Below are 25,953 nucleotides of genomic sequence, written 5' to 3' on the forward strand. Positions count from 1 at the left end.
GATTCTAAGAAAACAGTCTTAGTGAACTCCTCAATGAAAAGAACAGTGTACGTCTGTGAAATAAATTCACACATCAGAGAGCAATTTCTCAGAAAGCTTCTTTTTTATTTATGTGAGGATATTTCCTTTGTCAACATAGGCTTCAATGCGATCCACAATATCCCTTCTCAGATTCCCCAAACACAGTGCTACCAAACTGATCCATGAAAAGAATTGTGCAACTGGTGAGATGAATTAACACATCTCACAGTACTTTCTCAGAAAGCTTCCTTCTGGTTTTTATATGATGATATTTACTGTCACCACAAGCTTCAATGCACTCCAAAATAGAGCATTGCAGATTCTAAGAAAACAGTGTTAGTGAACTCCTCAATGAAAAGAACAGTGTACGTCTGTGAAATAAATTCACACATCAGAGAGCAATTTCTCAGAAAGCTTCTTTTTTATTTATGTGAGGATATTTCCTTTGTCAACATAGGCTTCAATGCGATCCACAATATCCCTTCTCAGATTCCCCAAACACAGTGCTACCAAACTGATCCATGAAAAGAATTCTGCAACTGGTGAGATGAATTAACACATCTCAAAGTAGTTTCTCAGAAAGCTTCCTTCTCGTTTTTATATGATGATATTTACTGTCACCACAAGCTTCAATGTGCTCCAAAATATAGCATTGCAGATTCCAAGAAAACAGTGTTAGTGAACTCTTCAATGAAAAGAATGGTGTAAGTCTGTGAAATGAATTCACACATCAGAAAGCAGATGCTCAGAATGCTTCTTTTTTATTTTTTTATTTATCTGAGGATATTTCCTTTGTCACCACTGGCTTCAATGCGATTCAAAATATACCTTCTCAGATTGCCCAAAAACAGTGTCACCAAACAGCTCCATGAAAAGAATCATGTACCTCTTTGAGATAAATTCACAAATGACAAAACAGTTTCTCAGAAAGCTTCTTTTTGCTTTTTCTGTGAGGATATGTCTTTCGTCACCATAGGCTTCAATGCACTCCCAAATATCCTATTTCAGATTCCACGATAACAGTGTCACCTAACGGATCAATGAAAAGAATGCTGTACACTGTGAGATAAATTCACACGTCACAAAGCAGGTTCTCAGAAAGCTTATATCTGGTTTTTACCTGAAGATAGTTCCTTTCTCACTATAGGCAACATTGCACTCCCAAGTATTCCTGTGCAGATTCCATGAAAACAGTGTTAGGAAAATGCTGCATGAAAAGAAAGTTTTAATTCAGTGAGATGAATTAATGCATCATGAAGCAGTTTCTCAGAAACCTTCTTTGAGTTTGTTATATGAGAATATTTCCTTTGTCACCATGGGCTTCAATGTTACTCAAAATATCCCTTCTCAGATTCCTCAAAAACACTGCTACCAAACTGATCCATGAAAAGAATCGTGTAACTCTGTGAGATGAATTGACACATCTTAAAGAACTTTCTCAATAACTTTCTTTCTAGTTTTTATCTGAGGATATTTCCTTTGTCACCATAGGTTTCAATTAGATCCAAAATATCCCTTCTCAGATTCCCCAAAAACAGTGTTACTAAACTGCTCCATGAAACTAATCATGTAACTCTGAGATGAATTCACACATCACAAAGCAGTTTCTCAGAAAACTTCCTTCTAGTTTTTCTCTGAGGATATTTCCTTTGTCACCATAACCTTCCGCGCTCCAAAATATTGCATTGCAGATTCCAAAAAAACAGTGTTGGCAAACGGCTCAATGAAAAGAAGTGTAACTCTGTGAGATGAATTCACACATCATGAAACAGTTTCTCAGAAAGTTCTTTTTGTTCATTATCTGAAGATATCACCTTCGTCACTGTAGGATTCAATGCTCTCCCAAATATCCTATTGTAGATTCCTCAAAAACAGAGTTATCAAACTCCTCAATGAAAAGAACAGTGTAACTCTCTGAGATGAATTCACACATCATAAAACCATTTCTCAGAAAGGTTCTTTCTAGTTTTTATATGAGTATATTTGTTTTTTCCACTCTAGGCCTTAATGCACTCCCAAATATCCCTTTAAAGATTCCACAAAAACAGTGTTAGCAAACTGCTCCATGAAAAGAAAGGTGCAACTCTGTGAGGTGAATTCACACATCACAAAGAACTTTGTCGGAAAGCTTCTTTCTAATTCTTATCTGAGACTATTTCATTTCTCAACGTATTCTTCAATGTGATCCAAAATATCCCTTCTCAGATTTTCCAAAACCGTGCTAACCACCTGATCCAGGAAAAGAATCGTGTAACTCTGTGAGATGAATTAGCACATCACAAATCAGTTCCTTAGAAACCTTCTGTCTAGTTTTGATATGAGGATATTTCCTCTGTCACCCTAAGCTTCAATGCACTCCAAAATATCAGATTACAGATTCCAAGAAAACAGTGTTAGCAAACTGATCAATGAAAATAACAGTGAAAATTTGTGAGATGGATACACATCACGAAGCAGTTTCTCAGTAAGCTTCTTTTTGATTTTTTTTTTTGAGGATATTTCCTTTTTTACAATTGGCCTCAACTCACTCCCAAATATCCCTTTGCAGATTCCACAAAAACAGTGTTAGCAAACTGCTCCATTAAAAGAAAGGTGTAACTCTGTGAAATGAATTCACATGTCACAAAGAAATTTCTCAGAAAGCTTCTTTCTAGTTTTTATCTGAGGATATTTCCTTTGACACCATAGGCTTCAACGTACTCCCAAATAACTCTTCTTAGTTACCACAAAAACAGTGATGATGTACTGCTCAATCAACAAAAAGGTTAAACTCTATGACATGAATATGCGTATCACAAAACTTTTTTTGAAAAGGTTCTCTCCAGTTTTTATCTGAAGTTTTTTCCTTTTTCACCATAGGCCCCTGGAGATCCCAAACATCCCCTTGCAGATTCCTTAAAAACAGTGCTACCAAACTGTTCAAAGAAAATAAAGGTGTAACTCTGTGTGAGGAACTCACCTATCAAAAAGAAATTTCACATAAAACTTCTTTCTAGTTTTTATCTCAGGATATTTCCTTTTCCACCATCAGCTTCCATGTGCTCCCAAATATCCCTTCTCATACCCCATAAAAACAGTGCTACCAAACTGATCCATGAAAAGAATCATGTATCTCTGTGAGATGACTTAACACAACACAAAGCAGTTTCTCAGAAAGGTTCAGTCTAGTTTTGATATGAGGATATTTCCTTTGTCACCATAATCTTCAATGTGCTCCACAATATCCCATTAGAGATTAAAAGGAAACAGTCTTAACCCTCTGCTCAATGAAAAGAACAGTGTAACTCTGTGAGATGAATTCAAACATCACAAAACAGTTTCTCAGAAAGCTTCTGTTTGGTTTTTATGTGAGGATATTCCCTTTTTCACTCTAGGCCACAATGTGCTCCCAAATTTCTCTTTGTGGATTCCACAAAAACCGTGTTAGTAAACAGCTCAATGAAAAGAATGGTGTAAACCTGTGACATGAATTCACACATCTAAAAGAACTTTCTCAGAAAGATTCTTGGTAGTTTATATCTGAGGATATATCCTCAGTCATCAAGGGCTTCAATGTGACACAAAATATCCCTTCTAGGTTTCCCTAAAACAGTGCTCCCAAACTGATTCACGGAAAGAATCATGTAACTCTGTGAGATGAATTAACACATCACAAAGCAGTTTCTCAGAAAGTTTCTTTCTATTTTTCATATGAAGATATTTCCATTGACACCATAAACTTCAATGTGCTCCCAATTATCCCATTGCTGGTTCCAACAAAACAGTGTTAGCAGACTGCTGAAAGAAAAGAACAGTGTAACTCTGTGAGATGAATTCACACATCACAAAGCAGTTTGTCTGAAAGCTTCTTTCTAGTTATTATCTGAGGATATTTCCTTTTTCATCACAGGCCTCCATGCGCTCCCAAATAAACCTTTGCAGATTCGATGAAAACTGTGTTAGGAAACTGCTCCATAAAAAGAAAAGGTGTAACACTCTGAGATAAATTCCCACATCACAGTGAAGTTTCTCAGAAATCTTCTTTATAGTTTTTTTCTGAGGATATTTCCATTGTCACCATAAGCTTCAATGTGATCCAAAATATCCCTTATAAGATTCCCCAAAGTCAATGCGAACAAACTGATCCATGAAAAGTATTGTGTAACTCTGTGAGATGAATTAACACACCACAAAACAGTTTCTCAGAAAACTTCTTTCTAGTTTTTGTAGGAGGATATTTCATTTGTCACCATAAACTTCAATGTGCTCTGAAATATCGTGTTAAACGTCCCAAGAAAGCAGTTTTAGCTAACTACTAAATGAAAATAACAGTGTAACCCTCTGAGATGAAATCACACATCACAAATCCTTTTCTCTTAAATCTTCTTTCTAGTGTTTATATGGGAATATTTCCTTTTTCAACGGAGGCCTCAATGCACTCCCAAATATCCCTTTGAAGATTCCACAAAAACACTGCTAGTAAACTGTTCTATGAAAAGAAAGTTGTAACTCTGTGAGACGAAATCACACATCACAAAGAACTTTCTCAGAAAACTTCTTTCTAGTTTTTATCTTAGGATAATTCCTTTGGTACCATAAGCTTTGAAGTGATCCAAAATATCCCTTCTCAGATTCCCCATAAACAGTGCTACCAAACTGCTCCATGAAAAGGTTCGTGTAACTCTGTGAGATGAATTCACAAATCACAAAGCAGTTTCTCAGAAAGCTTCATTCTTGTTTTTATATGAGGGTATTTACTTTGTCACCATAAACTTCAATGAGCTCTGAAACATCCCATTGCCTATTCCAAGAAAAGGTGTTAGCAAACTGCACAATGAAAAGAGCAGTGAAACACTGTGAGATGAATTCACACATCACAATGCAGTTTTTCAGAAAGCATCTTTCTAGTATTTATCCAAAGATATTTCCTTTTTCACCATAGGCTTCAATCTGCTCACAAATATCCCTTGCAGATTAAAAGAAAAGAGTGATATTCAACTGCTCCATGAAAAGAAAGGTGTAATTGTGTGAAATGAATTCACACATCAAAAAGAACTTTCTCAGAAAGCTTCTTTCTAGTTTCTATCTGAGGATATTTCCTTTCTCACGATAGTATTCAACGTGATCCAAAACATCCATTCTCAGATTCCCCAAAAACAGTGCAACCAATCTGTTCCATGAAAATAATCATTTAACTCTTTGAGAAGAATTCACAAACCACAAAGCAGTTTCTCAGAAAGCTTCTTTCTACTTTTTGTCTGAGGATATTTCCTTTGTCACCATAAGCTTCAATATGCTCCAAAATATCACATTGCAGATAACAGGAAAACAGTGTTAGCAAGCTACTCAATGAAGAGGACAATCTGCCTCTGAGAGATGAATTCACACATCACAAAGCAATTTCTCAGAAAGCTTCTTTCTAGTTTTTATCTGAGGAAATTTCCTATTTTACCACAGGCCTCAATGCACTCCCAAATATCCCTTCACAGAGTCCAGGAAAACAGTGTTAGCAAACTGCTCAGTGAAAAGAAAGCTGTAACTCTGTGAGATGAAATCACACATCACAAAGAACTTTCTCAGAAAACTTCTTTCTAGTTTTTATCTGAGCATAATTCCTTTTTCACTAGGGGCGACATGTGCTCCAAAATATCCCGTTGTAGGTTCCAAGAAAACAGTGATAGTAAATTGCTCATTAAAAAGATTAGTGTAACTTTGTGAGATGAATTCACACATCACAAAGCAGTTTCTCAAAAAGCTTCTTTCTAGTTTTTATCTGAGGATATTTACTTTATTACCATACGCTTCAATATGATCCAAAATATCCCTACTCAGATCCACCAAAAACAGTGCTACGAAACTGTGCCATGAAAAGAATCATGTCACTCTGTGACATGAATTCCCTAATCACAAAGCAGTTTTTCAGAAAGCTTTTTCTAGTTTTTCTCAGAGGATAGTTCCTTTGTCTCCATAAGCTTCAATGCCCTCTTTAATATCCCATTGCAGATTCCAACAAAACAGAATAGCACATTGCTCAATGAAAAGAACAGTGTAACTCTGTGAGGTGAATTCACCCATCACAAAGCAGATTCTCAGAAAGATTCTTTCTAGTTTTTATCTGAGGATATTTCCTTTTTCACCATATCCCTCAAAGCACTTCCACATATCCCTTTACGGATTCCATGAAAACAGTGTTATCAAACAGTTCAATGAAAACAATGATGTAACCCTGTGACATGAATTCACACATCACAAAGCAGTTTCTCAGAAAGTATTTTTCTAATTTTTATCTGAGGATATTTCCTTTGTCACCATAGTCTTCAAGGTGATCCAAAATATTCCTTCCCAGATTCCCCAAAAACAATGCTACAAAAGTTCTCCATGAAGAGAATCGTGTAATTCTGTGAGATGAATTCACACATCACAAAGAAGTTTCTCAGAAAGCTTCTTTCTAGTTTTTGTCTGAGGATATTTCTTTTGTCACTATAGGCTTTCACGCAATCAAAAATATCCCTTCTCAGATTACCCAAAAACAGTGCTACCAAACTTCTCCATGAAAAGTATCTTGTAACTCTGTGAGATGAATTCACAAATCACAAAACTGTTTCTCAGAAATCTTCTTTCTAGCTTTTGTCTGAGGATGTTTCCTTTGTCAACATAAGGTTCAATGTGCTCCAGAATATCACATTGCAGATTCCAAAAAAACAGTGTTGGCAAACTGCTCAATGAAGAGATGATTGTAACTCTGTGAGATGTATTCACATATCACAGTGAATGTTCTCAGAAAGCATATTTTTGGTTTTTATCTGAGGATATTTCCTGTGTCAACATAGGCTTCAATGCACTCCCAAATATCCTTTTGCAGATTCCATGAAAACAGTGTTATCAAACTGCTCAATTAAAGGAATGCTGTAACTCTGTGTGGTGAATTCACACACCACAAAGCCATTTATCAGAAGACTTCCTCCTAGTTTCTATATGAGGATATTTACTTTTTCACTATAGGCCTCAATACACTCCCAAATATCTCTTTGCAGATTCTATGAAAAGACTGTTAGGAAACTGCTCCATGAAAAGAATGATGTAAATGTGTGAGATGAATTCACACATCACAAAGAAGTTTCTCAGAAAGATTCTTTCTACTTTTAATCTGAGGATGTTTCCTTTGTCACTGTCGGTTTCAATGTGATCCAAAATATCCCTTCTCAATTTCCAAAAAATCAGTGCTACCAAACTGCTCCTTGAAAAGAATCGTGTAATTCTGAGAGATGAATTAACACATCATAAAGCAATTTCTCACAAAGTTTCTTTCAAGTTTTTTTTTATGAGGATATTTCCTATGTCACCATAAGCTTTAATGCAGTCCGAAGTATCCCATTGCAGATTCCGAGAAAATGGTGTTAGCAAACTGCTCAATGAAAAGAACAGTATAAGTCTCAGAGATGAATTCAAACATCACAAAGCACTTTCTCAGAAAGCTTCTTTCTAGTTTTTATCTGAAGATTTTTCCTTTTTCACCATAGGCATCAATGTACTTCCAAATATCCGTTTGCTGATTCCATGAAAACTGTGTTAGCAAACTTCTCTATGAAAAGAAAGGTGTAACTCTGTGAGATAAATTCATGCATCACAAATAAGTGTCTCAGAAAGCTTCTTTCTAACCTTTATCTGATGATATATCCTTTGTCAACATAGGCTTCAATGAGATCCAAAATATCGCTTCTCGGATTCTCCAAAAACAGTGTCACCAAACTGCTCCATGAAAAGTATCATCTAACTCTGTGAGATAAATTAACAAATTACAAAGCGGTTTCTCAGAAAGTTTCTTTCTAGTTTCTGTCTGAGGATATTTACTTTGTCACTGTAAACTTCAATGCACTCCGTAATATCACTTTGCCGATTTAAAGACAATGGTGTTAGCAATCTGCTCAATGAAAAGAATGGTGTAACTCAGTGAGATGAATTCACATATCACAAGGCATTTTCTCAGAAAATTCTTTATAGTTTTTATCTGAGGATATTTCATTTGTCACCACAGGCTTCAATGCGCTCCAACATACACCATTGCAGATTCCATGACAACAATGTTGTCAAACCACTCCATGAAAAGAATGGCCTAACTCTGTGAGATGAATTCACACATCACAAAGCAGTTTCTCAGAAACTTTCTTTCTAGTTTTTATCTGGGGATATTTAGTTTTTCACCACAGGACTCAATGCCATCCCAAATATCCCTTTTCAGATTCCACAAAAACAGTGTTAGCAAACTGCTGCATGAAAAGAAAGTTGTAACTGTGCGAGGTGAATTCACACATCACAAAACAACTTCTCAGAAAGCTTCTCTCTAGCTTTTATCTGAGGATATTTCCTTCGTGACTATAGGGTTCAATGTGATCCAAAATATCCATTCCCAGGCTCCCCAAAAACAGTGCTACCAAAATGATCTTTGAAAATCATTGTGCAACTCAGTGATATGAATTAGCATATCTCAAAGCAGTTTCTCAGAAAGCTCCGTTCTACTTTTTGTCTGAAAATATTTCCTTTTTCTCCATTTTCCTCAATGCACTCTGAAATATCACATTGCAGATTCCAAGAAAACAGTGTTGGCAAATGCTCAATGAAAAGAACAGTGTAATTCTGTGAGATATATTCAAACATCACAAAGCAGTTTCTCAGAAGGCTTCTTTCTTGTTTTTAACTGAGGATATTTCCTTTTTCACCTTAGGCCTCAATACGTTCCCAAATATCCAATTGCAGATCCCAGTTAAAAAGTGTTAGCAAACTGCTCTATGAAAATAAAGGTGTAACTCTTTGAGCTGAATTAACACATCGAAAGAACTTTCTCAGAAACCTTCTTTCTAGTTTTTATCTGAGGATATTTCCTTTGTCACCATAGGCTTCAATGAGATCCAAAATATTCCTTCTCTGATTCCCCAGAAACACTGTTACCAAACTGATCCATGAAAAGTATTGTGGATCCCTGTTAGGTGAATTAGCACATCACAAATCTGTTTCTCAGAAAGCTTTTTTTCTAGTTTTTATATGAGGGTATTTCCTTTGTCACCAAAAGCTTCAATGTGCTATGAAATATCCCATTCGAGATTCCAGGAAAACTGTGTTAGCAAACTGCTCAATGAAAAAGAACAGTGTAACTCTGTGAGATGGATTCACTCATCACACAGCAGTTTCTCAGAAAACTTCTTTCTGGTTTTTATCTGAGGATATTTCCTTTGTCATCATAGTCTTCAATGAGCTCCCAAATATCTAATTGCAGATTACACAAAAACAGTGTTAGCAAACTCCTCAATGAAAAGAAGAATGTAACATTTTGAGCTGAATTCACACATCACACAGCAGTTTCTCTGAAATCTTTCTCATTTTTATCTGAGAATATCTCCTTTTTCACCATAGGCCTCAACGCACTCCCAAATATCCCTTTACAAATTCCATGAAATCAGTGTTAGCAAACTGCTCCATTTAAAGAATCATGTAACTCTATGAGATAAATTCACGCATCACAATGAAGTTTCTCAGAAAGCTTCTTTGTGGTTTTTCTCTGAGGATATTTCCTTTGTTACCCTAGGCTTCAATACAATCCAAAATATGCCTTCTCAGATTCCCCAATAACAGTGCTACCAAACTGCTCCATGTATACTATGGTGTAATTCTGTGAGATGAATTCACACATCACAAAGCAGTTTTTCAGAAAGCTTCTTTTTTGTTTTTATCTGAGGATAATTCCTTTGTCACCATAGGCCTCAATGCACTCCAATCTACACTATTGAAGATTTCACGAAAACATTTTTAGTAAATTGTTAAATAAAAAGAACAGTGTACCTCTGTGAGATGAATTCACACATCACAAAGCTGTTTCTCAAAGAGCTTCTTTCTAGTTTTTATCTGAGGATATTTCCTTTTTCACTATAGGCCTGAATGCACTCCCAAATATCCCTTTGCAGATTCCATGAAAAGAGTGTTAGCTAACTGCTCCATGAAAAGAAAGGTGTAACTCTGGGAGATGAATTCACACATCACAAATGGCTTTCTCAGAAAGCTTCTTTCTAGATTTTACATGAGGATATTGACTTTGTGACCATTGGCTTCAATGCGACCCAAAATATCTCTTCTCAGATTCCCCAAAAAGAGTGCTTCCTAACTGATTCATGAAAAGAATCGTGTAACTCTGTGAGATGAATTAACACATCACAAAGCAGTTTCGAAGAAAGCTTCTTTCTAGTTTTTATATGTGGATATTTCCTTTTCCACCATAGGCTTCAACGCACTCCCAAATATCCGTTCTCCGACACCAAAAAACAGTGATGCCACGTGCTCCCTCAACAGAAATGTTCAGCTCTTTGAGGTGAATGCACACATCACAAAAGAGTTTCTCTGAAAGTTTCTTTCCAGTTGTTACCTTAAGATATTTCTTTTTTCACCTTAGGCCTCTATGTGCTGCAAATTATCCCTCTGCAGATGCCACTAAAACAGTGCTAACAGACTGCTCCATGAAAAGAATGATGTAACTCTGTGAGATAAATTGACACATCACAAAGCAGTTTCTCCGAAGCTTTTTCTAGTTTTTATCTGAGGACATTTACTTTTCCACCATAGGCTTCATTGCGCTTTTAAGTATCCCTTCTCAAACACCACAAAAAAAGTGATACCAAAGTGCTCCCTCAACAGAAACGTTTGGCTCTCTGAGATGAATGTACACATCATGAAGAGTTTCTTAGAAAACTTCTATCCAGTTTTTACCTGAAGAATTTTCTTTTTTCACCTTAGGCCTTGATGCACTCCCAAATATCCCTCTGCATATCCCACAAAAACAGTGATAATAAACTGCTCCATGAAAAGAAAGGTGTGACTCTTTGAGATGAGTTCATGCATCACAAAGCAGTTTCTCAGAAAGCTCCATTTCTAGTTTAAATCTGAATATATTTCCTTTTTCACCATAGACTTCAATGTGTTCCTAAGTACCTCCTTTCAGATAGCACAAAAACAGTAATGCCAAACTGTTTAATCAACAAAGAAGTTAAACTCTGTGAGATGAATATACACAACAAAACTGTTTCTCGAAAAGCTTCTCTCCAGTTTTTATCTGAAGTTATCTTCTTTTTCCCCATAGTCCTCGGAGGGCTCCCGAATATACCTTTGCAGATTCCATAAAAACAGGGCTACCAAACTGCTCCATGAAAAGGATCGTGTAACTCTACAAGATGAAATCACAAATCACAAAGCGGTTTCTCAGAAAGCTTCTTTCTAGTTTTTGTCTGAGGATATTTCCTTTGTCACTCTAAGTGTCGATGCACTCCAAAATATCCCATTACAGATTCCAAGAAAACAGTGGTAGCATACTGATCAATGAAAAGAATAGTGCAACTCTGTGAGATGAATTTACACGTCACAAAGCAGTTTCTCAGAAAACTTTTTGGTTTTTATCTGAGGATATTTCCTATGTCACCGCAGGCTTCAATGCACTCCAAAATATCCTATTGAAGATTCCATGAAAACATTGGTACCAAACTGCTCAATGAAAAGAACACTGCAATTCTGTGAGATGAATTCACACATCATGAAGTAGTTTCTCAGAAAGCTTCTTTCTAGTTTTTATCTGAGGATATTTCCTTTTTCAGTATAGGCCTCAATGCACTCCCAAATATCACTCTGCAGATTCCACAAAAACAGTGTTAGCAAACTGCTCCATGAAATAAAGGTGTAACTCTGTGAGATGAATTCATACATTGCAAGAACATTATCAGAAAGCTTCCTTCTAGTTTTTATCTGAGGATATTTTCTTTGTCACCATAGGCTTCAATGCAATCCAAAATATCCCTTCTCAGATTCAACAAAATCAGTGCTACCAAACTGCTAATCATGTAACTCTGTGAGATGAATTAACACATTACAAAGCGGTTTCTCGGAAAGCTTCTTTCTAGTTTTTATATCAGGATATTTCCTTTTCCACCATATGCTTCAATGTGCTCTCAAATATCCCTTCTCAGACACCACAAAAACAGTGATACCACAGTGTTCCCTCAACAGAAACGTTTACCTCTATGAGATGAATGCTCACCTCACAAAGGAGTTTTTCGAAAACCTTCTCTCCAGTTTTTACCTGAAGAATTTTCTTATTTCAACTTAGGCCTCTATGTGCTCCCAAATATCCCTCTGCCAATTCCACAAAAACAGTTGAAAAGAAAGGTTTAAGTCTGTGAGATAAATTCACCTATCACAAAGTTGTTTCTCAGGAAGTTTGTTTCTAGTATTTATCTGAGTATATTTCCTTTGTCAGCATAAGCTTGAATGCAATCCTAAATGTCCTTTCTCAGATTCCACAAAAACAGTGTTAACAAACTGATCTATGAGAGGAAATTGTAACTCTGTGAGATGAATTCACCAATTAGAAAGCAGTTTCTCGAAAGCTTCTTTCTAATTTTTATCTGAGCATATTTCCTTTCCCACCATAGGCTTCAATGGGCTCCCAAATATCCATTCTCGGACACCACAAAAACAGTGAAGCCAAAGTGCTCCCTCAACGGAAACGTTTAGCTCTATGAGATGAATGCACACATCATAAAATGGTTTCTCAGAAAGCTTCTCTGCAGTTTTTACCTGAAGACTTTTCTTTTTTAACCTTAGGCCTCTATGTGCTCCCAAATATTCCTCTTCAGATTCCACAAAAACAGTGCTACCAAACTGCTCAATGAAAAGAAAGGTGTAACTCTGTGAGACAAATTCACCCATCACAAAGCAGTTTCTCAGAAAGCATCTTTCCAGTTTAAATCTGATGATATTTCCTTTTTCACCATAGGCTTCAATGTGCTCCCAAATACATCCTCTCAGAATCCACAAAAACAGTGATGCCAAACTGCTCAATCTACAAAAAGGTTAAACTCCATGAGATGAATAAACACATCAAAAACTATTTCTCCAAAAGCTTCTTTCCAGTTTTTATCTGAAGTTATTTCCTTTTCCTTTCTCACCATAGGCTTCTAGAAGCTCCCGAATGTTCCTTTGCAGATTACATAAAAGAAAGTTGTAACACTCTGTGTTACAATTGTAAAACTCTGTGAAATGAATTTACAAATCCCAAAACAGTATCTCAGAAAGATTCTCTCTAGTTTTTATCTGAGGACATTTCCTTTGTCACCATAGGTTTCAAGGTGATCCAAAATATCCTTTCTTAGATTCCCCAAAAACAGTGCTACCAAACTGCTCCATGAAAAGAAAGGTGTAACTCTGTGAGATGAATTCACACATCACAAAGCAGTTTCTCAGAAAGCTTCTTTTGATTTTTATCTGAGGATATTTCCTTGGTCACCATAGGCTTCAATGCGCTCCATGAAAACAGTGTTATCAAACTGCTCAACCAAAAGAACAATGAAAAAAAGGTGTAACATGGTGAGATGAATTCATACATCAAAAAGAACTTTCTCAGAAAGCTTCTTTCTAGTTTCTACCAGAGCATATTTCCTTAGTCACCAAAGCCTTCAATGTGACCAAAAATATCCCTTCTCTGTTTCCTCAACAACAGTGCTACCAAACTGATACATGAAGGGAATTGTGTAATTCTGTGAGATCAATTAACACATCACAAAGCAGTTTCTCAGAAAGCTTCTTTTGATTTTTATCTGAGGATATTTCCTTGGTCACTATAGGCTTCAATGCACTCCCAAGTATACTAGTGCAGATTCCATGAAAACAGTGTTATCAAACTGCTCAATCAAAAGAACAATGAAAAAAAGGTGTAACATGGTGAGATGAATTCATGTATCAAAAAGAACTTTTTCAGAAAGCTTCTTTCTAGTTTCTACCTGAGCATATTTCCATATTCACCAAAGCCTTCAATGCAACCAAAAATATCCCTTCTCTGTTTCCTCAAAAACAGTGCTACCAAACTGATACATGAAGGGAATTGTGTAATTCTGTGAGGTGAATTAACACATCACAAAGCAGTTTCTCAGAAAGCTTCTTCCTAGCTTTTATATGATGATTTTTTTTGTCACCATCAGCTTCCAAGTGCTCCCCAATATCCCTTTGCAGACTCCACAAAAGCACTATTAGCAAACTGCTTCATGAAAAGAAAGATGTAACACAGTGAGATGAATTCCCACATCACAAGGAAGTTTCTCAGAAAGCTTCTTTAGAGTTATTATTTCAGGATATTTCCTTTGTCACCCTAGGCATCAATGTGATCAAAAATATCCCTTCTCAGTTTCCCCAGAAACAGTGTTACCAAACTGATCCATGAAAACAATCATGTAACACTGTGAGCTGAACTAATACTTCACAAAGAATTTTCTCAGAAGGCTTCCTTCTAGTTTTTTTTATGAGGATATTTATTTTGTGAATATAAGCTTCAATACACTCCATAGTATCCCACTGCAGATTCCACAAAAACGGTGCAAACAAACTGCTCCATGAAAAGAAAGGTGAAACTCTGTGAGATGAATTAACACATCACAAAGCAGTTTCTCAGAAAGCTTCTTTCCAGTTTTTATGTGGATATTTCCTTTGTCACCATAATCTTCAATGTGATCCAAAATATCCCTTATCAGATTCCCCAAAAGCAGTGCTACCAACCTGCTCCATGAAAAGAATCGTGTAATGCTGTTAGATGAATTAACACATCTCAAAGCGGTTTCCCAAGGAGCTTCTTTGTAGTTTTTATATGAGGATATTTCCTTTGTCACCGTAAGCTTCAATGCTTTTCAAAATATCCCATTGCATATTCTAAGAAAATAGGGTTAGCAAACCCCTCAAGGAAAAGAACCATGTACCTCAGTGTGATGAATTCACACAACACAAAGCAGTTTCTCTGAAAGCTTCCTTCTAGTTTTTCTGTGAGGATATTTCCTTTTTAACCATATGCCTCAATGCACTCCCAAATATCCTATTGCAGATCCCATGCAAACAGTGTTATCAAAATGCACAATGAAAAAAAAAAGGTGTAACTCTGTGAGATGAATTCACACATCACAAAGCAGTTTCTCAGAAAGTTTCTTTCTAGGTTTTGTCTGAGGATATTTACTTTTTCACTATAGGCCTCAATGCGCTCCCATATATCCCTTTGCAGATTTCACAAAAACTGTTAGCAAACTGCACCATGAAAATAAAGGTGTAACTCAGTGGGAAAAATTCACACACCATGAAGAACTATCTCAGAATGTTTCTTTCTAGTTTTTATCTGAGGATATATCCTTAGTCACCATAGTCTTCAATGTGATCCAAAGTATCTCTTCTCAGATTCCCCAAAAACATTGTTACAAATCCGATCCATGAAAACAATCATGTAACTATGTGAGAATAATTAACACATCACTAAGCAGTTTCTCAGAAAGCTTCTTTCTAGTTTTTATATGAGGATATTTCCTTTGTCACTAAAAGCTTCAATGCACTCTGAAATATCCCATTGCAGATTCCAAGAAAACACAGAAAACCACTCAATGAAAAGAACTGTGTAACTCTCTGACATGAATTCACACAACACAAAGCAGTCTGAGAAAGTTTCTATCTAGTTTTTGTCGAAGGATATTTTCTTTTTCACAATAATCTTCAATGCACTCCGAAATATGTCACTGTAGATTCCAAGACAACAGTGTTAGCAAACTGCTCAATGAAAGGAATAGTGTAACACTGGGACATGAATTCACACATCACAAAGCAGTTTCTCAGGAAGCTTCTTTCTAGTTTGTAGCTGATAATATTTTCTTAGTCACCATAGCCTTCAATGTGATCCAAAATATTCCTTCTAATATTCCCCAAAAGCAGTGCTACCAAACGGATCCATGAAATGAATCATGAAACCCTGTGAGATGAATGAATTAACACATCTAAGAACAGTTTCTCAGAAAGCGTATTTCCAGTTTTTATATAAGGATATTTGCTTTGTCACAATAAGAAAACAGTGTTATCAAACAGATCAATGAAAAGAACAGTGTAACCCTTTGGGATTAATTCACACATTACAAAGCATGTTCTCAAAAAGCCTCTCTCTAGTTTTTATCTAAGGATACATAGTTTTTATATATATAGTTTTTAGGCCTCAATGTGCTCCCAAATATACCTTTGCAGATTTCACAAAAACAGTGTTATCAAACAGCTCAATGAAAACAACTGTGTAACTCTTGGAGATGAATTCACACATCACAAAGCAGTTTCTCAGAATGTTTCTTCCTAGTTTTTATCTGAAGACATTTTCTTTGTCACCATAGGCTTCAATGAGATCCAAAATATCCCTTCTCACATTCCCCCAAAAAAGTGCTACAAAACTGATCCATGAAAAGAATCGTGTAACTCTGTGAGAAAAATTGACAAATCACAAAGCAGTTTCTCAGAAAGCTTCTTTCTCCTTCTTGTCTGAGGATATTTCTTTTGTCACCATAAGCTCCAATGCACTCTAAAACACCCCCATTGCAGATTGCATGAAAACAGCTTTAGGAAGCTGCTCAATGAAAAGAACAGTGCAATTCTGTGAGATGAACTCACACATCACAAAGCAGTTTCTTAAAAAGCTTCTCCATAGTTTTTATCTGAGGATATATCCTTTTTCACCATAGTTCTCAATGCACTCCCATATGTCCCTTTGACATTCCACTAAAACAGTGTTATCAAACAACTCAATGAAAAGAATTGTGTAACTGTGAGATGAATTCCCACATTGCAGAGAAGTTTCTCAGAAAGATTCTTTCTAGTTTTTATCTGAGGATATTTCCTTTGTTACCATAGGCTTCAATGTGATCCAAAGTATCCCTACCAGATAGCCCAAAAACAGTGCTATTAAACTGACCCATGAAGAGAATCACGTAACTCTGTGAGAAGAATTCACAAATCACAAAGCAGTTTCTCAGAAAGATTCTTTCTTCTTTTTGTCTGAGGATATTTCCTTTGTCACCATAAGCTTCAATGCGCTCTGAAATATCCCATTGCAGATTCCATGAAAACAGTGCTAGCAAGCTACTCAATAAGTAGAACAGTGTAACTCTGTGAGATGAATTCTGACATCACAGAGAAGTTTCTCACAAAGCTTTTTTCTAGTTTTTAATCTGAGAATATTTTATTTGTCTCCATAGGCTTCAGTGCGATCCAAAGTATCCCTTCTCAGATACCCCAAATACAGTGCTACCAAACTGATCCAGGCAAAGTATCATGAAACTCTGTGAGAAGAATTCACAAATCAAATAGCAGTTTCTCAGAATGCTTCTTTCCAGTTTTTATCTGAGGACATTTTCTTTGTCAGCATAAGCTTCAATGTGCTCTGAAATATCCCACTGCAGATTCCAAGAAAACAGTGTTAGCAAACTACTCAATGAAAAGAATGGTGTAACTCTGTGAGAGGAATTTTCACATCACAAAGCAATTTCTCAGAAGTTTTCTTTCTCGTTTTTACCTGAGCAAGTTTCCTTTATCACTATAGGTCTCAATGCACTCCCAAATATCCCATTTCAGATACCAAGAAAACAGTATTAGCATTAGTATTGTTCAATGAAAAGAACAGTGTAACTCTGTGAGATTGATTCACACATCACAAAGCAGTCTCTCAGAAAGCTTCTTTTTGGTTTTTTGTCTGAGGATATTTCCTTTGTCACCATAGATTTCAATGAGCTCCCAAATATCCTGTTGTAGTTTCCAGGAAGACAGTGTTATGAAACTGCTCAATGAAAAGAACCATGTACATCTGTGAGATGAATTCACAGATCACAAAAAACTTTCTAGAAATCCTCTTTTTAGTCTTTATCTGAGGATATTTCCTTTGTGACCATAGGTTTCCATGCAATCCAAAATATCCGTTTTCAGATTCCCCAAAAACAGGGCTACCAAACTGATCCATGAAAACAATCGTGTAACTCTAAGAGATGAATTCACCAATCACAAAGCAGATTCTAAGAAAAATTCTTTCCAGCTTTTATCTGAGGATATTTCCTTTGTCACCATAGGCTTGAATGCCCTCCCAAATATCCTATTGCAGATTCCACGAAAACAGTGTTATCAAACTGTTCAATGAAAAATAAGGTGTAACTTTGTGAGATGAAATCACATATCACAAAGCAGTTACTCAGAAAACAACTTTCCACTTTTTATCTGAGGGTCTTTCCTTTTCCACAAGAGGCCTCAAAGTGCTCCCAAATATCTCTTTGCAGATTCCACGAAAACTGTGTTAGAAAACTGCTCCATGAAAAGAAAGCTGTAACTCTGCGAGACAAATTCACACATCACAAAAGGACTTTCTTAGAAATCTTCTTTCTAGTTTTTATCTGAGGATATTTCCTTTGTCACCATAAGCTTCAATGCCCTCCAAAATATCGAATTGCAGATTCCAAGAAAACAGTGTTAGCAAACTGCCGAATGAATACAACATTGTAACTCTCTGAGCTGAATTTACACATCACAGTGCAGTTTCTGAGAAAGCTTCTTTCTAGTTTTTATGTGAGGATATTTCCACCATAGGACCCAATGCACTCCCAAATATCCCTTTCCAGATTCCACAAAAGCAGTGTTAGCAAACTGCTCTATTAAAGGAAACGTACAACTCTGTGAGATGAATTCACACACCATGAAGAAGTTTCTCAGTAAGATTCTTTCTACTGTTGATCTGAGGATATTTCCTTTGATACTGTACACTTTAAAGCAATTGAAAATATCCCTTCTCTGATTTTGCAAAAACAGTGCTACCAAAATGTTCCATGAAAAGAATCCTGTAACTCTGTGAGATGAATTAACCCATCACAAAGTGGTTTCTAAGAAAGAATTCTTCTGTTTTTATATGAGGATATTTCCTTGTCCCAATAAGCTCCAAAACACTCCAAAATATCCCATTGCAGATTCCAGGAAAACAGTGTTAGCAAGCTCCTCAATGAAAAGAAAAGTGTAACTATGTGAGATTAAATCACACAACACAAAGCAGTTTCTCAGAAAACTTATTTCTAGTTTTCGTCTGAGGATATTTCCTTTTCACAACAGGCCTCAGTACGTTCACACATATCCCTTTGCAGATTCCACAAAAATAGTGTTAGCAAGGTTCTACGTGAAAACAAAGGTGTAAACCTGTGAGATGAATTCACACATCACAAGACGGTTTCTCAGAAAGCTTCTTTATTTTGTTGTCGGAGGATAATTCCTTTGTCACCATATTCTTCAATGCGCTCTGAAATATCCTATTGCAGATTCCTCAGCAACAGTGCTACCACACTGCCGCATGAAAAAAATAGTGTACCTCTGTGAAATGAATTTACACATCACAAAGCTGTTTCTCAGTAAGATTCTTACTAGTTTTTATTTGAAGATATTTCATTTTTCACTGTATTCCTCTATGTGTTCCCGAATATCCCAATGCAGATTCCACGAAAAACATGTTAGCAAACTTCTCAAAGAAAAAGACCATGCAACTTTCTGAGATGAATTCACGCATCACAAAGCAGTTTCATAGAAAGGTTGTTTTTGGTATTTATCTGTGGATATTTCCTTTGTCACCAGAGGCTTCAGTGCACTCCACAATATCCTATTGCAGATTCCACGAAAACAGTGTTTTCAAACTGCTCAATGAAAAGAATGGTGTAACTCTGTGAGATGAATTCACACATCATAAAGCAGTTTCTCAGAAAGCTGCTTTCTAGTTTTCATCTGAGAATATCTTCAATTTCACCACAGGAGTCAGTGCGCTCCTAAATATCCCTTTGCAGATTCCACGAAAACAGTGTTAGGAAACTACTAACTGAAAAGAAAGGGTTAACTCAGTGAGATGAATTCACACAACACAAAGAGCTTTCTCAGAAAGCTTCTTTCTTTTTTTTTTTAATTTATTTATTATTATTATACTTTAAGTTGTAGGGTACATGTGCAGAACGTGCAGGTTTGTTACATATGTATACTTGTGCCTTGTTGGTGTGCTGCACCCATCAACTCGTCATTTACATCAGGTATAACTCCCAATGCAATCCCTCCCCCGTCCCCCCTCCCCCCCCTCCCCATGATAGGCCCCGGTGTGTGATGTTCCCCTTCCTGAGTCCAAGTGATCTCATTGTTCAGTTCCCACCTAGGAGTGAGAACATGTGGTGTTTGGTTTTCTGTTCTTGTGATAGTTTGCTAAGAATGATGGTTTCCAGCTGCATCCATGTCCCTACAAAGGACACAAACTCATCCTTTATTATGGCTGCATAGTATTCCATGGTGTATATGTGCTGCATTTTCTTAATCCAATCTGTCACTGATGGACATTTGGGTTGATTCCAAGTCTTTGCTATTGTGAATAGTGCCGCAATAAACATACGTGTGCATGTGTCTTTATAGCAGCATAATTTATAATCCTTTGGGTATATACCCAGTAATGGGATGGCTGGGTCATATGGTACATCTAGTTCTAGATCCTTGAGGAATAGCCATACTGTTTTCCATAATGGTTGAACTAGTTTACAACCCCAACAGCAGTGTAAAAGTGTTCCTATTTCTCCACATCCTCTCCAGCACCTGTTGTTTCCTGACTTTTTAATGATCGCCATTCTAATTGGTGTGAGATGGTATCTCATTGTGGTTTGATTTGCATTTCTCTGATGGCCAGTGATGATGAGCATTTTTTCATGTCTCTGTTGGCTGTATGAATGTCTTCTTTTGAGAAATGTCTGTTCATATCCTTTGCCCACTTTTTGATGGGGTTGTTTGTTTTTTTCTTGTAAATTTGTTTGAGTTCTTTGTAGGTTCTGAATATTAGCCCTTTGTCAGATGAGTAGATTGCAAAAATTTTCTCCCATTCTGTAGGTTGCCTGTTCACTCTGATGGTAGTTTCTTTTGCTGTGCAGAAGCTCTTTAGTTTAATGAGATCCCATTTGTCAATTTTGGCTTTTGCTGCCGTTGCTTTTGGTGTTTTAGACATGAAGTCTTTGCCCATGCCTATGTCCTGAATGATACTACCGACATATAACTTTGCACATCCCATGAAAACAGCATTAGCAAACTGCTCAATGAAAAGAATGGTGTGACTTTGTCAGATGAATTCACACATCACGAAGCAGTTTCTCACCCAGCTTCTTTCTAGTTTTTATCTGAAGATATTTAATTTTTCACCATAGGCCTCAATGCGCTCCCAAATATCAATTTGCAGATTCCATGAAAACAGTGTTTGCAAACGGATCCATGAAATGAAAAGTGTCACTCTGTGAGATTTCACACATCACAAAGAACTTTCTCACAAAGCTTCTTTCTAGTTTTTATCTGAGGATATTTGCTTTGTCACTGAAGGCTTCAATATGATCCAAATTATCTCTTCACAGATTCCCCAAAAACTCTGCTACCAAACTGCTCCTTGAAAGGAACCATGTAACTCTGTGAGATGATATAACTCATCAGAAAGCATTTACTCAGAAAACTTCTTTCTAGTTTTTATATGAGGATATTTCCTTTGTCACCAAAAGTTTTAATGCACACAGAAATATCACTTTGCAGATTCCATGAAAACAGTGTTCACAAACTGCTCAATCAAAAGTACTGTGTAATTCATTGACATGAATTAACACATCAGAAATCCATTTCTCAGAAAGCTTCTTTGTAGTTTTTATCTGAGGATATTTCCTTTTTCACCATAGGAATCAATGCGCTCGCAACAATCCCTGTGCAGATTCCATGGAAACAGTGTTAGCAAACTGCAACATATAAAGAAAGGTGTAACTCTGTGAAATGAACTCACACATCACAAAGAAGTTTCTCAGAAAGATTCTCTCTAGTTTTCATCTGAGGATATATCCTTTGTCACCATAGTCTTCAAAGACATCCAAGATATCCCTTCGTAAATTCCCCAAAAACAGTGCTATCAAACTTCTCTATGAAAAGAAAGGTGTAACTCTGTGAGATGAATGCAAAAATCACATAGCACATTCTCAGGGAGCTTCTTTCTAGCTTTTGTCTGAGTATATTTCCTTTGTCACCATAGGCTTCAATGCGATCCAAAATATCTCATTGCAGATACCAAGAAAAGAGTATTAGCAAACTGCTCAATGAAAAGAACAGTGTAACTCTGTGAGGTCAATTCACACATCACGAAGCAGTGTCTCGGAAAGCTTATTTTTGGTTTTTGTCTGAGGAAATTTACGTTGTTACCATAGGCTTCAATGATCTCCCAAATATCCTGTTGCAGTTTCCAGGAAGACAGTGTTATCAAACTGCTCAATCAAAAGAATGGTGTACATCTGTGCAATGAATTAACAAATCACCAAGAACTTTCTTAGAAAGCTTCCTTTAGTTTTTATCTGAGGATATTTTCTTTATCACTCTAGGCTTCAATTTCGATCCAAAATATCCCTTCTCAGATTCCCCAAAAAGAGGGCTACCAAACTGATCCATGAAAACTTTCATGAGCTCTATAAGATGAATTCACAAATCACAAAGCAGTATCTAAGAATGATTCTTTCCAGCTTTTACCTGAGGATATTTCCTTTGTCACCATAGACTTCAATGAGATCCCTAATATCCTATTGCAGATTCCAAGAAAGTAGTGTTATCAAGCTGTTCAATGAAAAGTATGGTGTAACTATGTGAGATAAATTCACAAATCACAAACCAGTTTCTGAGTAAGCTTCTTTCTAGTTTTTCTCTGAATATATTTCCTTTGTCACCATAAGTTTCGATGCACTCTGAAATATCTGATTGCAGATTCCAAGAAAACAGTGTTAGCAAACTCCTCAATGAAAACAACATTGTAATTCTCTGAGATGAATTCACACATCAAAAGCACGTTCTCAGAAAGATTATTTCTAGTTTTTATGTGAAGATATTTCCTTCTTCACTCTAGGACCCAGTGTGCTCCAAATATCACTTTACAGATTCCACAAAAGCAGTGTTAGCAAACTGATCCATCAAAAGAAACGTGTAACTCTGTGAGATGGATTCACACATCATGAAGAAGTTTCCCAAAAAGCTTCTTTCTAGTTTTGATCTGAGGATATTTCCTTTGTCACCATAGGCTTCAAAGTGATCAATAATATCTCTCTCAGATTACCCAAAAACAGTGTTACCAACTCATCCATGAATAGAATCCTGTAACTCTGTGAGATGAATTAACCCATCACAAAGCAGATTCTCAAAATTGTTCTAGTTTTTATATGAGGATATTTCCTTTGTCTGTATGAGCTCCAATGCACTCCAAAATATGTCATTGCAGATTCCAAGAAAACTATGTTAGCAACCCCCTCAATGACAAGAACAGTGTAACTCTGTGAGATGAATTCACACATCACAAAGCAACTTCTCAGAAAGCTTCTTTCTAGTTTTTGTCTGAGGATCTGTCCTTTTTCACCACAGGCCTCATTGTGTTCCTGAATATCCATTTTCAGGTTCCATGAAAACAGTATTAGAAAACTACTCCATGAAAAGAAAAGTGTAAATTTGTGAGATGAATTCACACATCACAAAGCAGTTTCTCAGAAAGCTTCTTTTTGGTTTTTGTCTGAGGATATTTCCTTTGTAACTATATTCTTCAATGTACTCCCAAATATCCTATTGCAGATTCCATGAAAGCAGTTTCAGCAAACTGCTCCAAGAAAAGAATCGTGCTACTCTGTGAGATGAATACACACATAACAAAGCAGTATCTCAGAAAGCTTCTTTCTAGTTTTTAATTTGAGAATATTTCCTTTTTCAAAATATGCATTAATGAGATCCAAAATGTCCCTTTTCAGATCCCCCAAAAACTGTGTTACTAAACTGCTCCATGGAAAGAATGGTGGAACTCTGTGAGATGAATTCACAAATCTCAAAGCAGTTTCTCAGAAAGTTTCTTTCTGGATTTTATCTGAGGATATTTCCCTTTTCACCATAGGCCTCAATGTGCTCTCAAATATACCCTTGAGGATTGATGAAAACAGTGTTAGCAAACTGCTCCATGAAAAGAAAGGTGTAAATCTGTGACATGAATTCACACATCACAAAGCAGTTCCTCAGAAATCTTCTATCTAATTTTTATCTGAGGATATTTCCTTTTTAACCATATTCCTCACTGTGCTCCCAAGTATCCCATTGCAGATTCCATTTAAAAAGTGTTAGCAAACTTCTCAATGAAAAGAAAGGTGTAACTCTGTGAGATGGAAACACGTATCACAAAGCAGTTATAACCTTAAATGAAAAACAGAAAGAAGCGTTCCAAGAAACTGCTCTCTGATGTGTGCATTCATTTCAGAGAGTTAAAGCTTACTCTACGTTGCCCACTGTGGAACCTCTGTCTTTGAAGAATCTGTGAAGGGATATTAAGTGGTGCCCGGAGGCTGGTGGTGAGAAAGGAAACTTCTTCTGATGAAAACTGCAGAGAAGCTCTAGGAGCAAGTGCTTTGTGATGTGTGTATTCATCTCATAAAGTTAAATCATTCTTTGGATTGAGCAGTTTGAAATCACTGTTTCTGTGAAACCTGGGAAAGGATATTAGGGAACATTCTTAAGAATATGCTGTTCAATATGGATTAGAGACTTAAATGTAGGACCTAATACCATAAAAACCCTAGAGGAAAACCTAGGTAGTACCAATCAGGACATAGGCATGGGCAAAGACTTCATGTCTAAAACACCAAAAGCAACGGCAGCAAAAGCCAAAATTGACAAATGGGATCTCATTAAACTAAAGAGCTTCTGCACAGCAAAAGAAACTACCATCAGAGTGAACAGGCAACCTATAGAATGGGAGAAAATTTTTGCAATCTACTTATCTGACAAAGGGCTAATATCCAGAACCTACAAAGAACTCAAACAAATTTACAAGAAAAAAACAAACAACCCCATCAAAAAGTGGGCAAAGGATATGAACAGACATTTCTCAAAAGAAGACATTCATACAGCCAACAGACACATGAAAAAATGCTCGTCATCACTGGCCATCAGAGAAATGCAAATCAAAAGCACAGTGAGATACCATCTCACACCAATTAGAATGGCGATCATTAAAAAGTCAGGAAACAACAGGTGCTGGAGAGGATGTGGAGAAATAGGAACACTTTTACACTGTTGGTGGGATTGTAAACTAGTTCAACCATTATGGAAAACAGTATGGCGATTCCTCAAGGATCTAGAACTAGACGTACCATATGACCCAGCCATCCCATTACTGGGTATATACCCAAAGGATTATAAATCATGCTGCTATAAAGACACATGCACACATATGTTTATTGTGGCACTATTCACAATAGCAAAGACTTGGAATCAACCCAAATGTCCATCAGTGACAGACGGGATTAAGAAAATGTGGCACATATACACCATGGAATGCTATGCAGCCATAAAAAAGGATGAGTTTGTGTCCTTTGTAGGGACATGGATGCAGCTGGAAACCATCATTCTTGGCAAACTATCACAAGAACAGAAAACTAAACACCGCATGTTCTCACTCCTAGGTGAGAACTGAACAATGAGATCACTTGGACTCAGGAAGGGGAACATCACACACCGGGGCCTATCATGGGGAGGGGGGAGGGGGGTGGGATTGCATTGGGAGTTATACCTGATGTAAATGACGAGTTGATGGGTGCTGACGGGTTGATGGGTGCAGCACAGCAACATGGCACAAATATACATATGTAACAAACCTGCACGTTATGCACATGTACCCTAGAACTTAAAGTATAATAATAAAAAATAATTTAAAAAAAAGAAAAGAAAATTCTTTCCTCAATAAATTACCTTGACATTGTTGTTGACAATCAAAAAAAAAAAAATATGCTGAAAAAGAAATACCCACCGATTAAAACCAGAAGGAAATACTCTGTGAAAATGCTCTAGGTCACATGAAGTCCACTTGCACAGTTAAGCTTCTGTTTTCATTGAGCAGTGCTCTACCACTGTTTTAGGTTAGCCAGCCTAGGGATACTTGGAAGCGCTTTGAGGCTTACAGTGGAAGCGGAAATATCTTCAGATAGATACTGGAGAGAAGATTTCTGAGGAGCTGCTTTGTGACGTGTGCATTCCACTCACAGAGTTATACTGTTC

Source organism: Macaca thibetana, chromosome 8 (genome assembly GCF_024542745.1).
Source record: "Macaca thibetana thibetana isolate TM-01 chromosome 8, ASM2454274v1, whole genome shotgun sequence".
Taxonomy (NCBI): Eukaryota; Metazoa; Chordata; class Mammalia; order Primates; family Cercopithecidae; genus Macaca; species Macaca thibetana.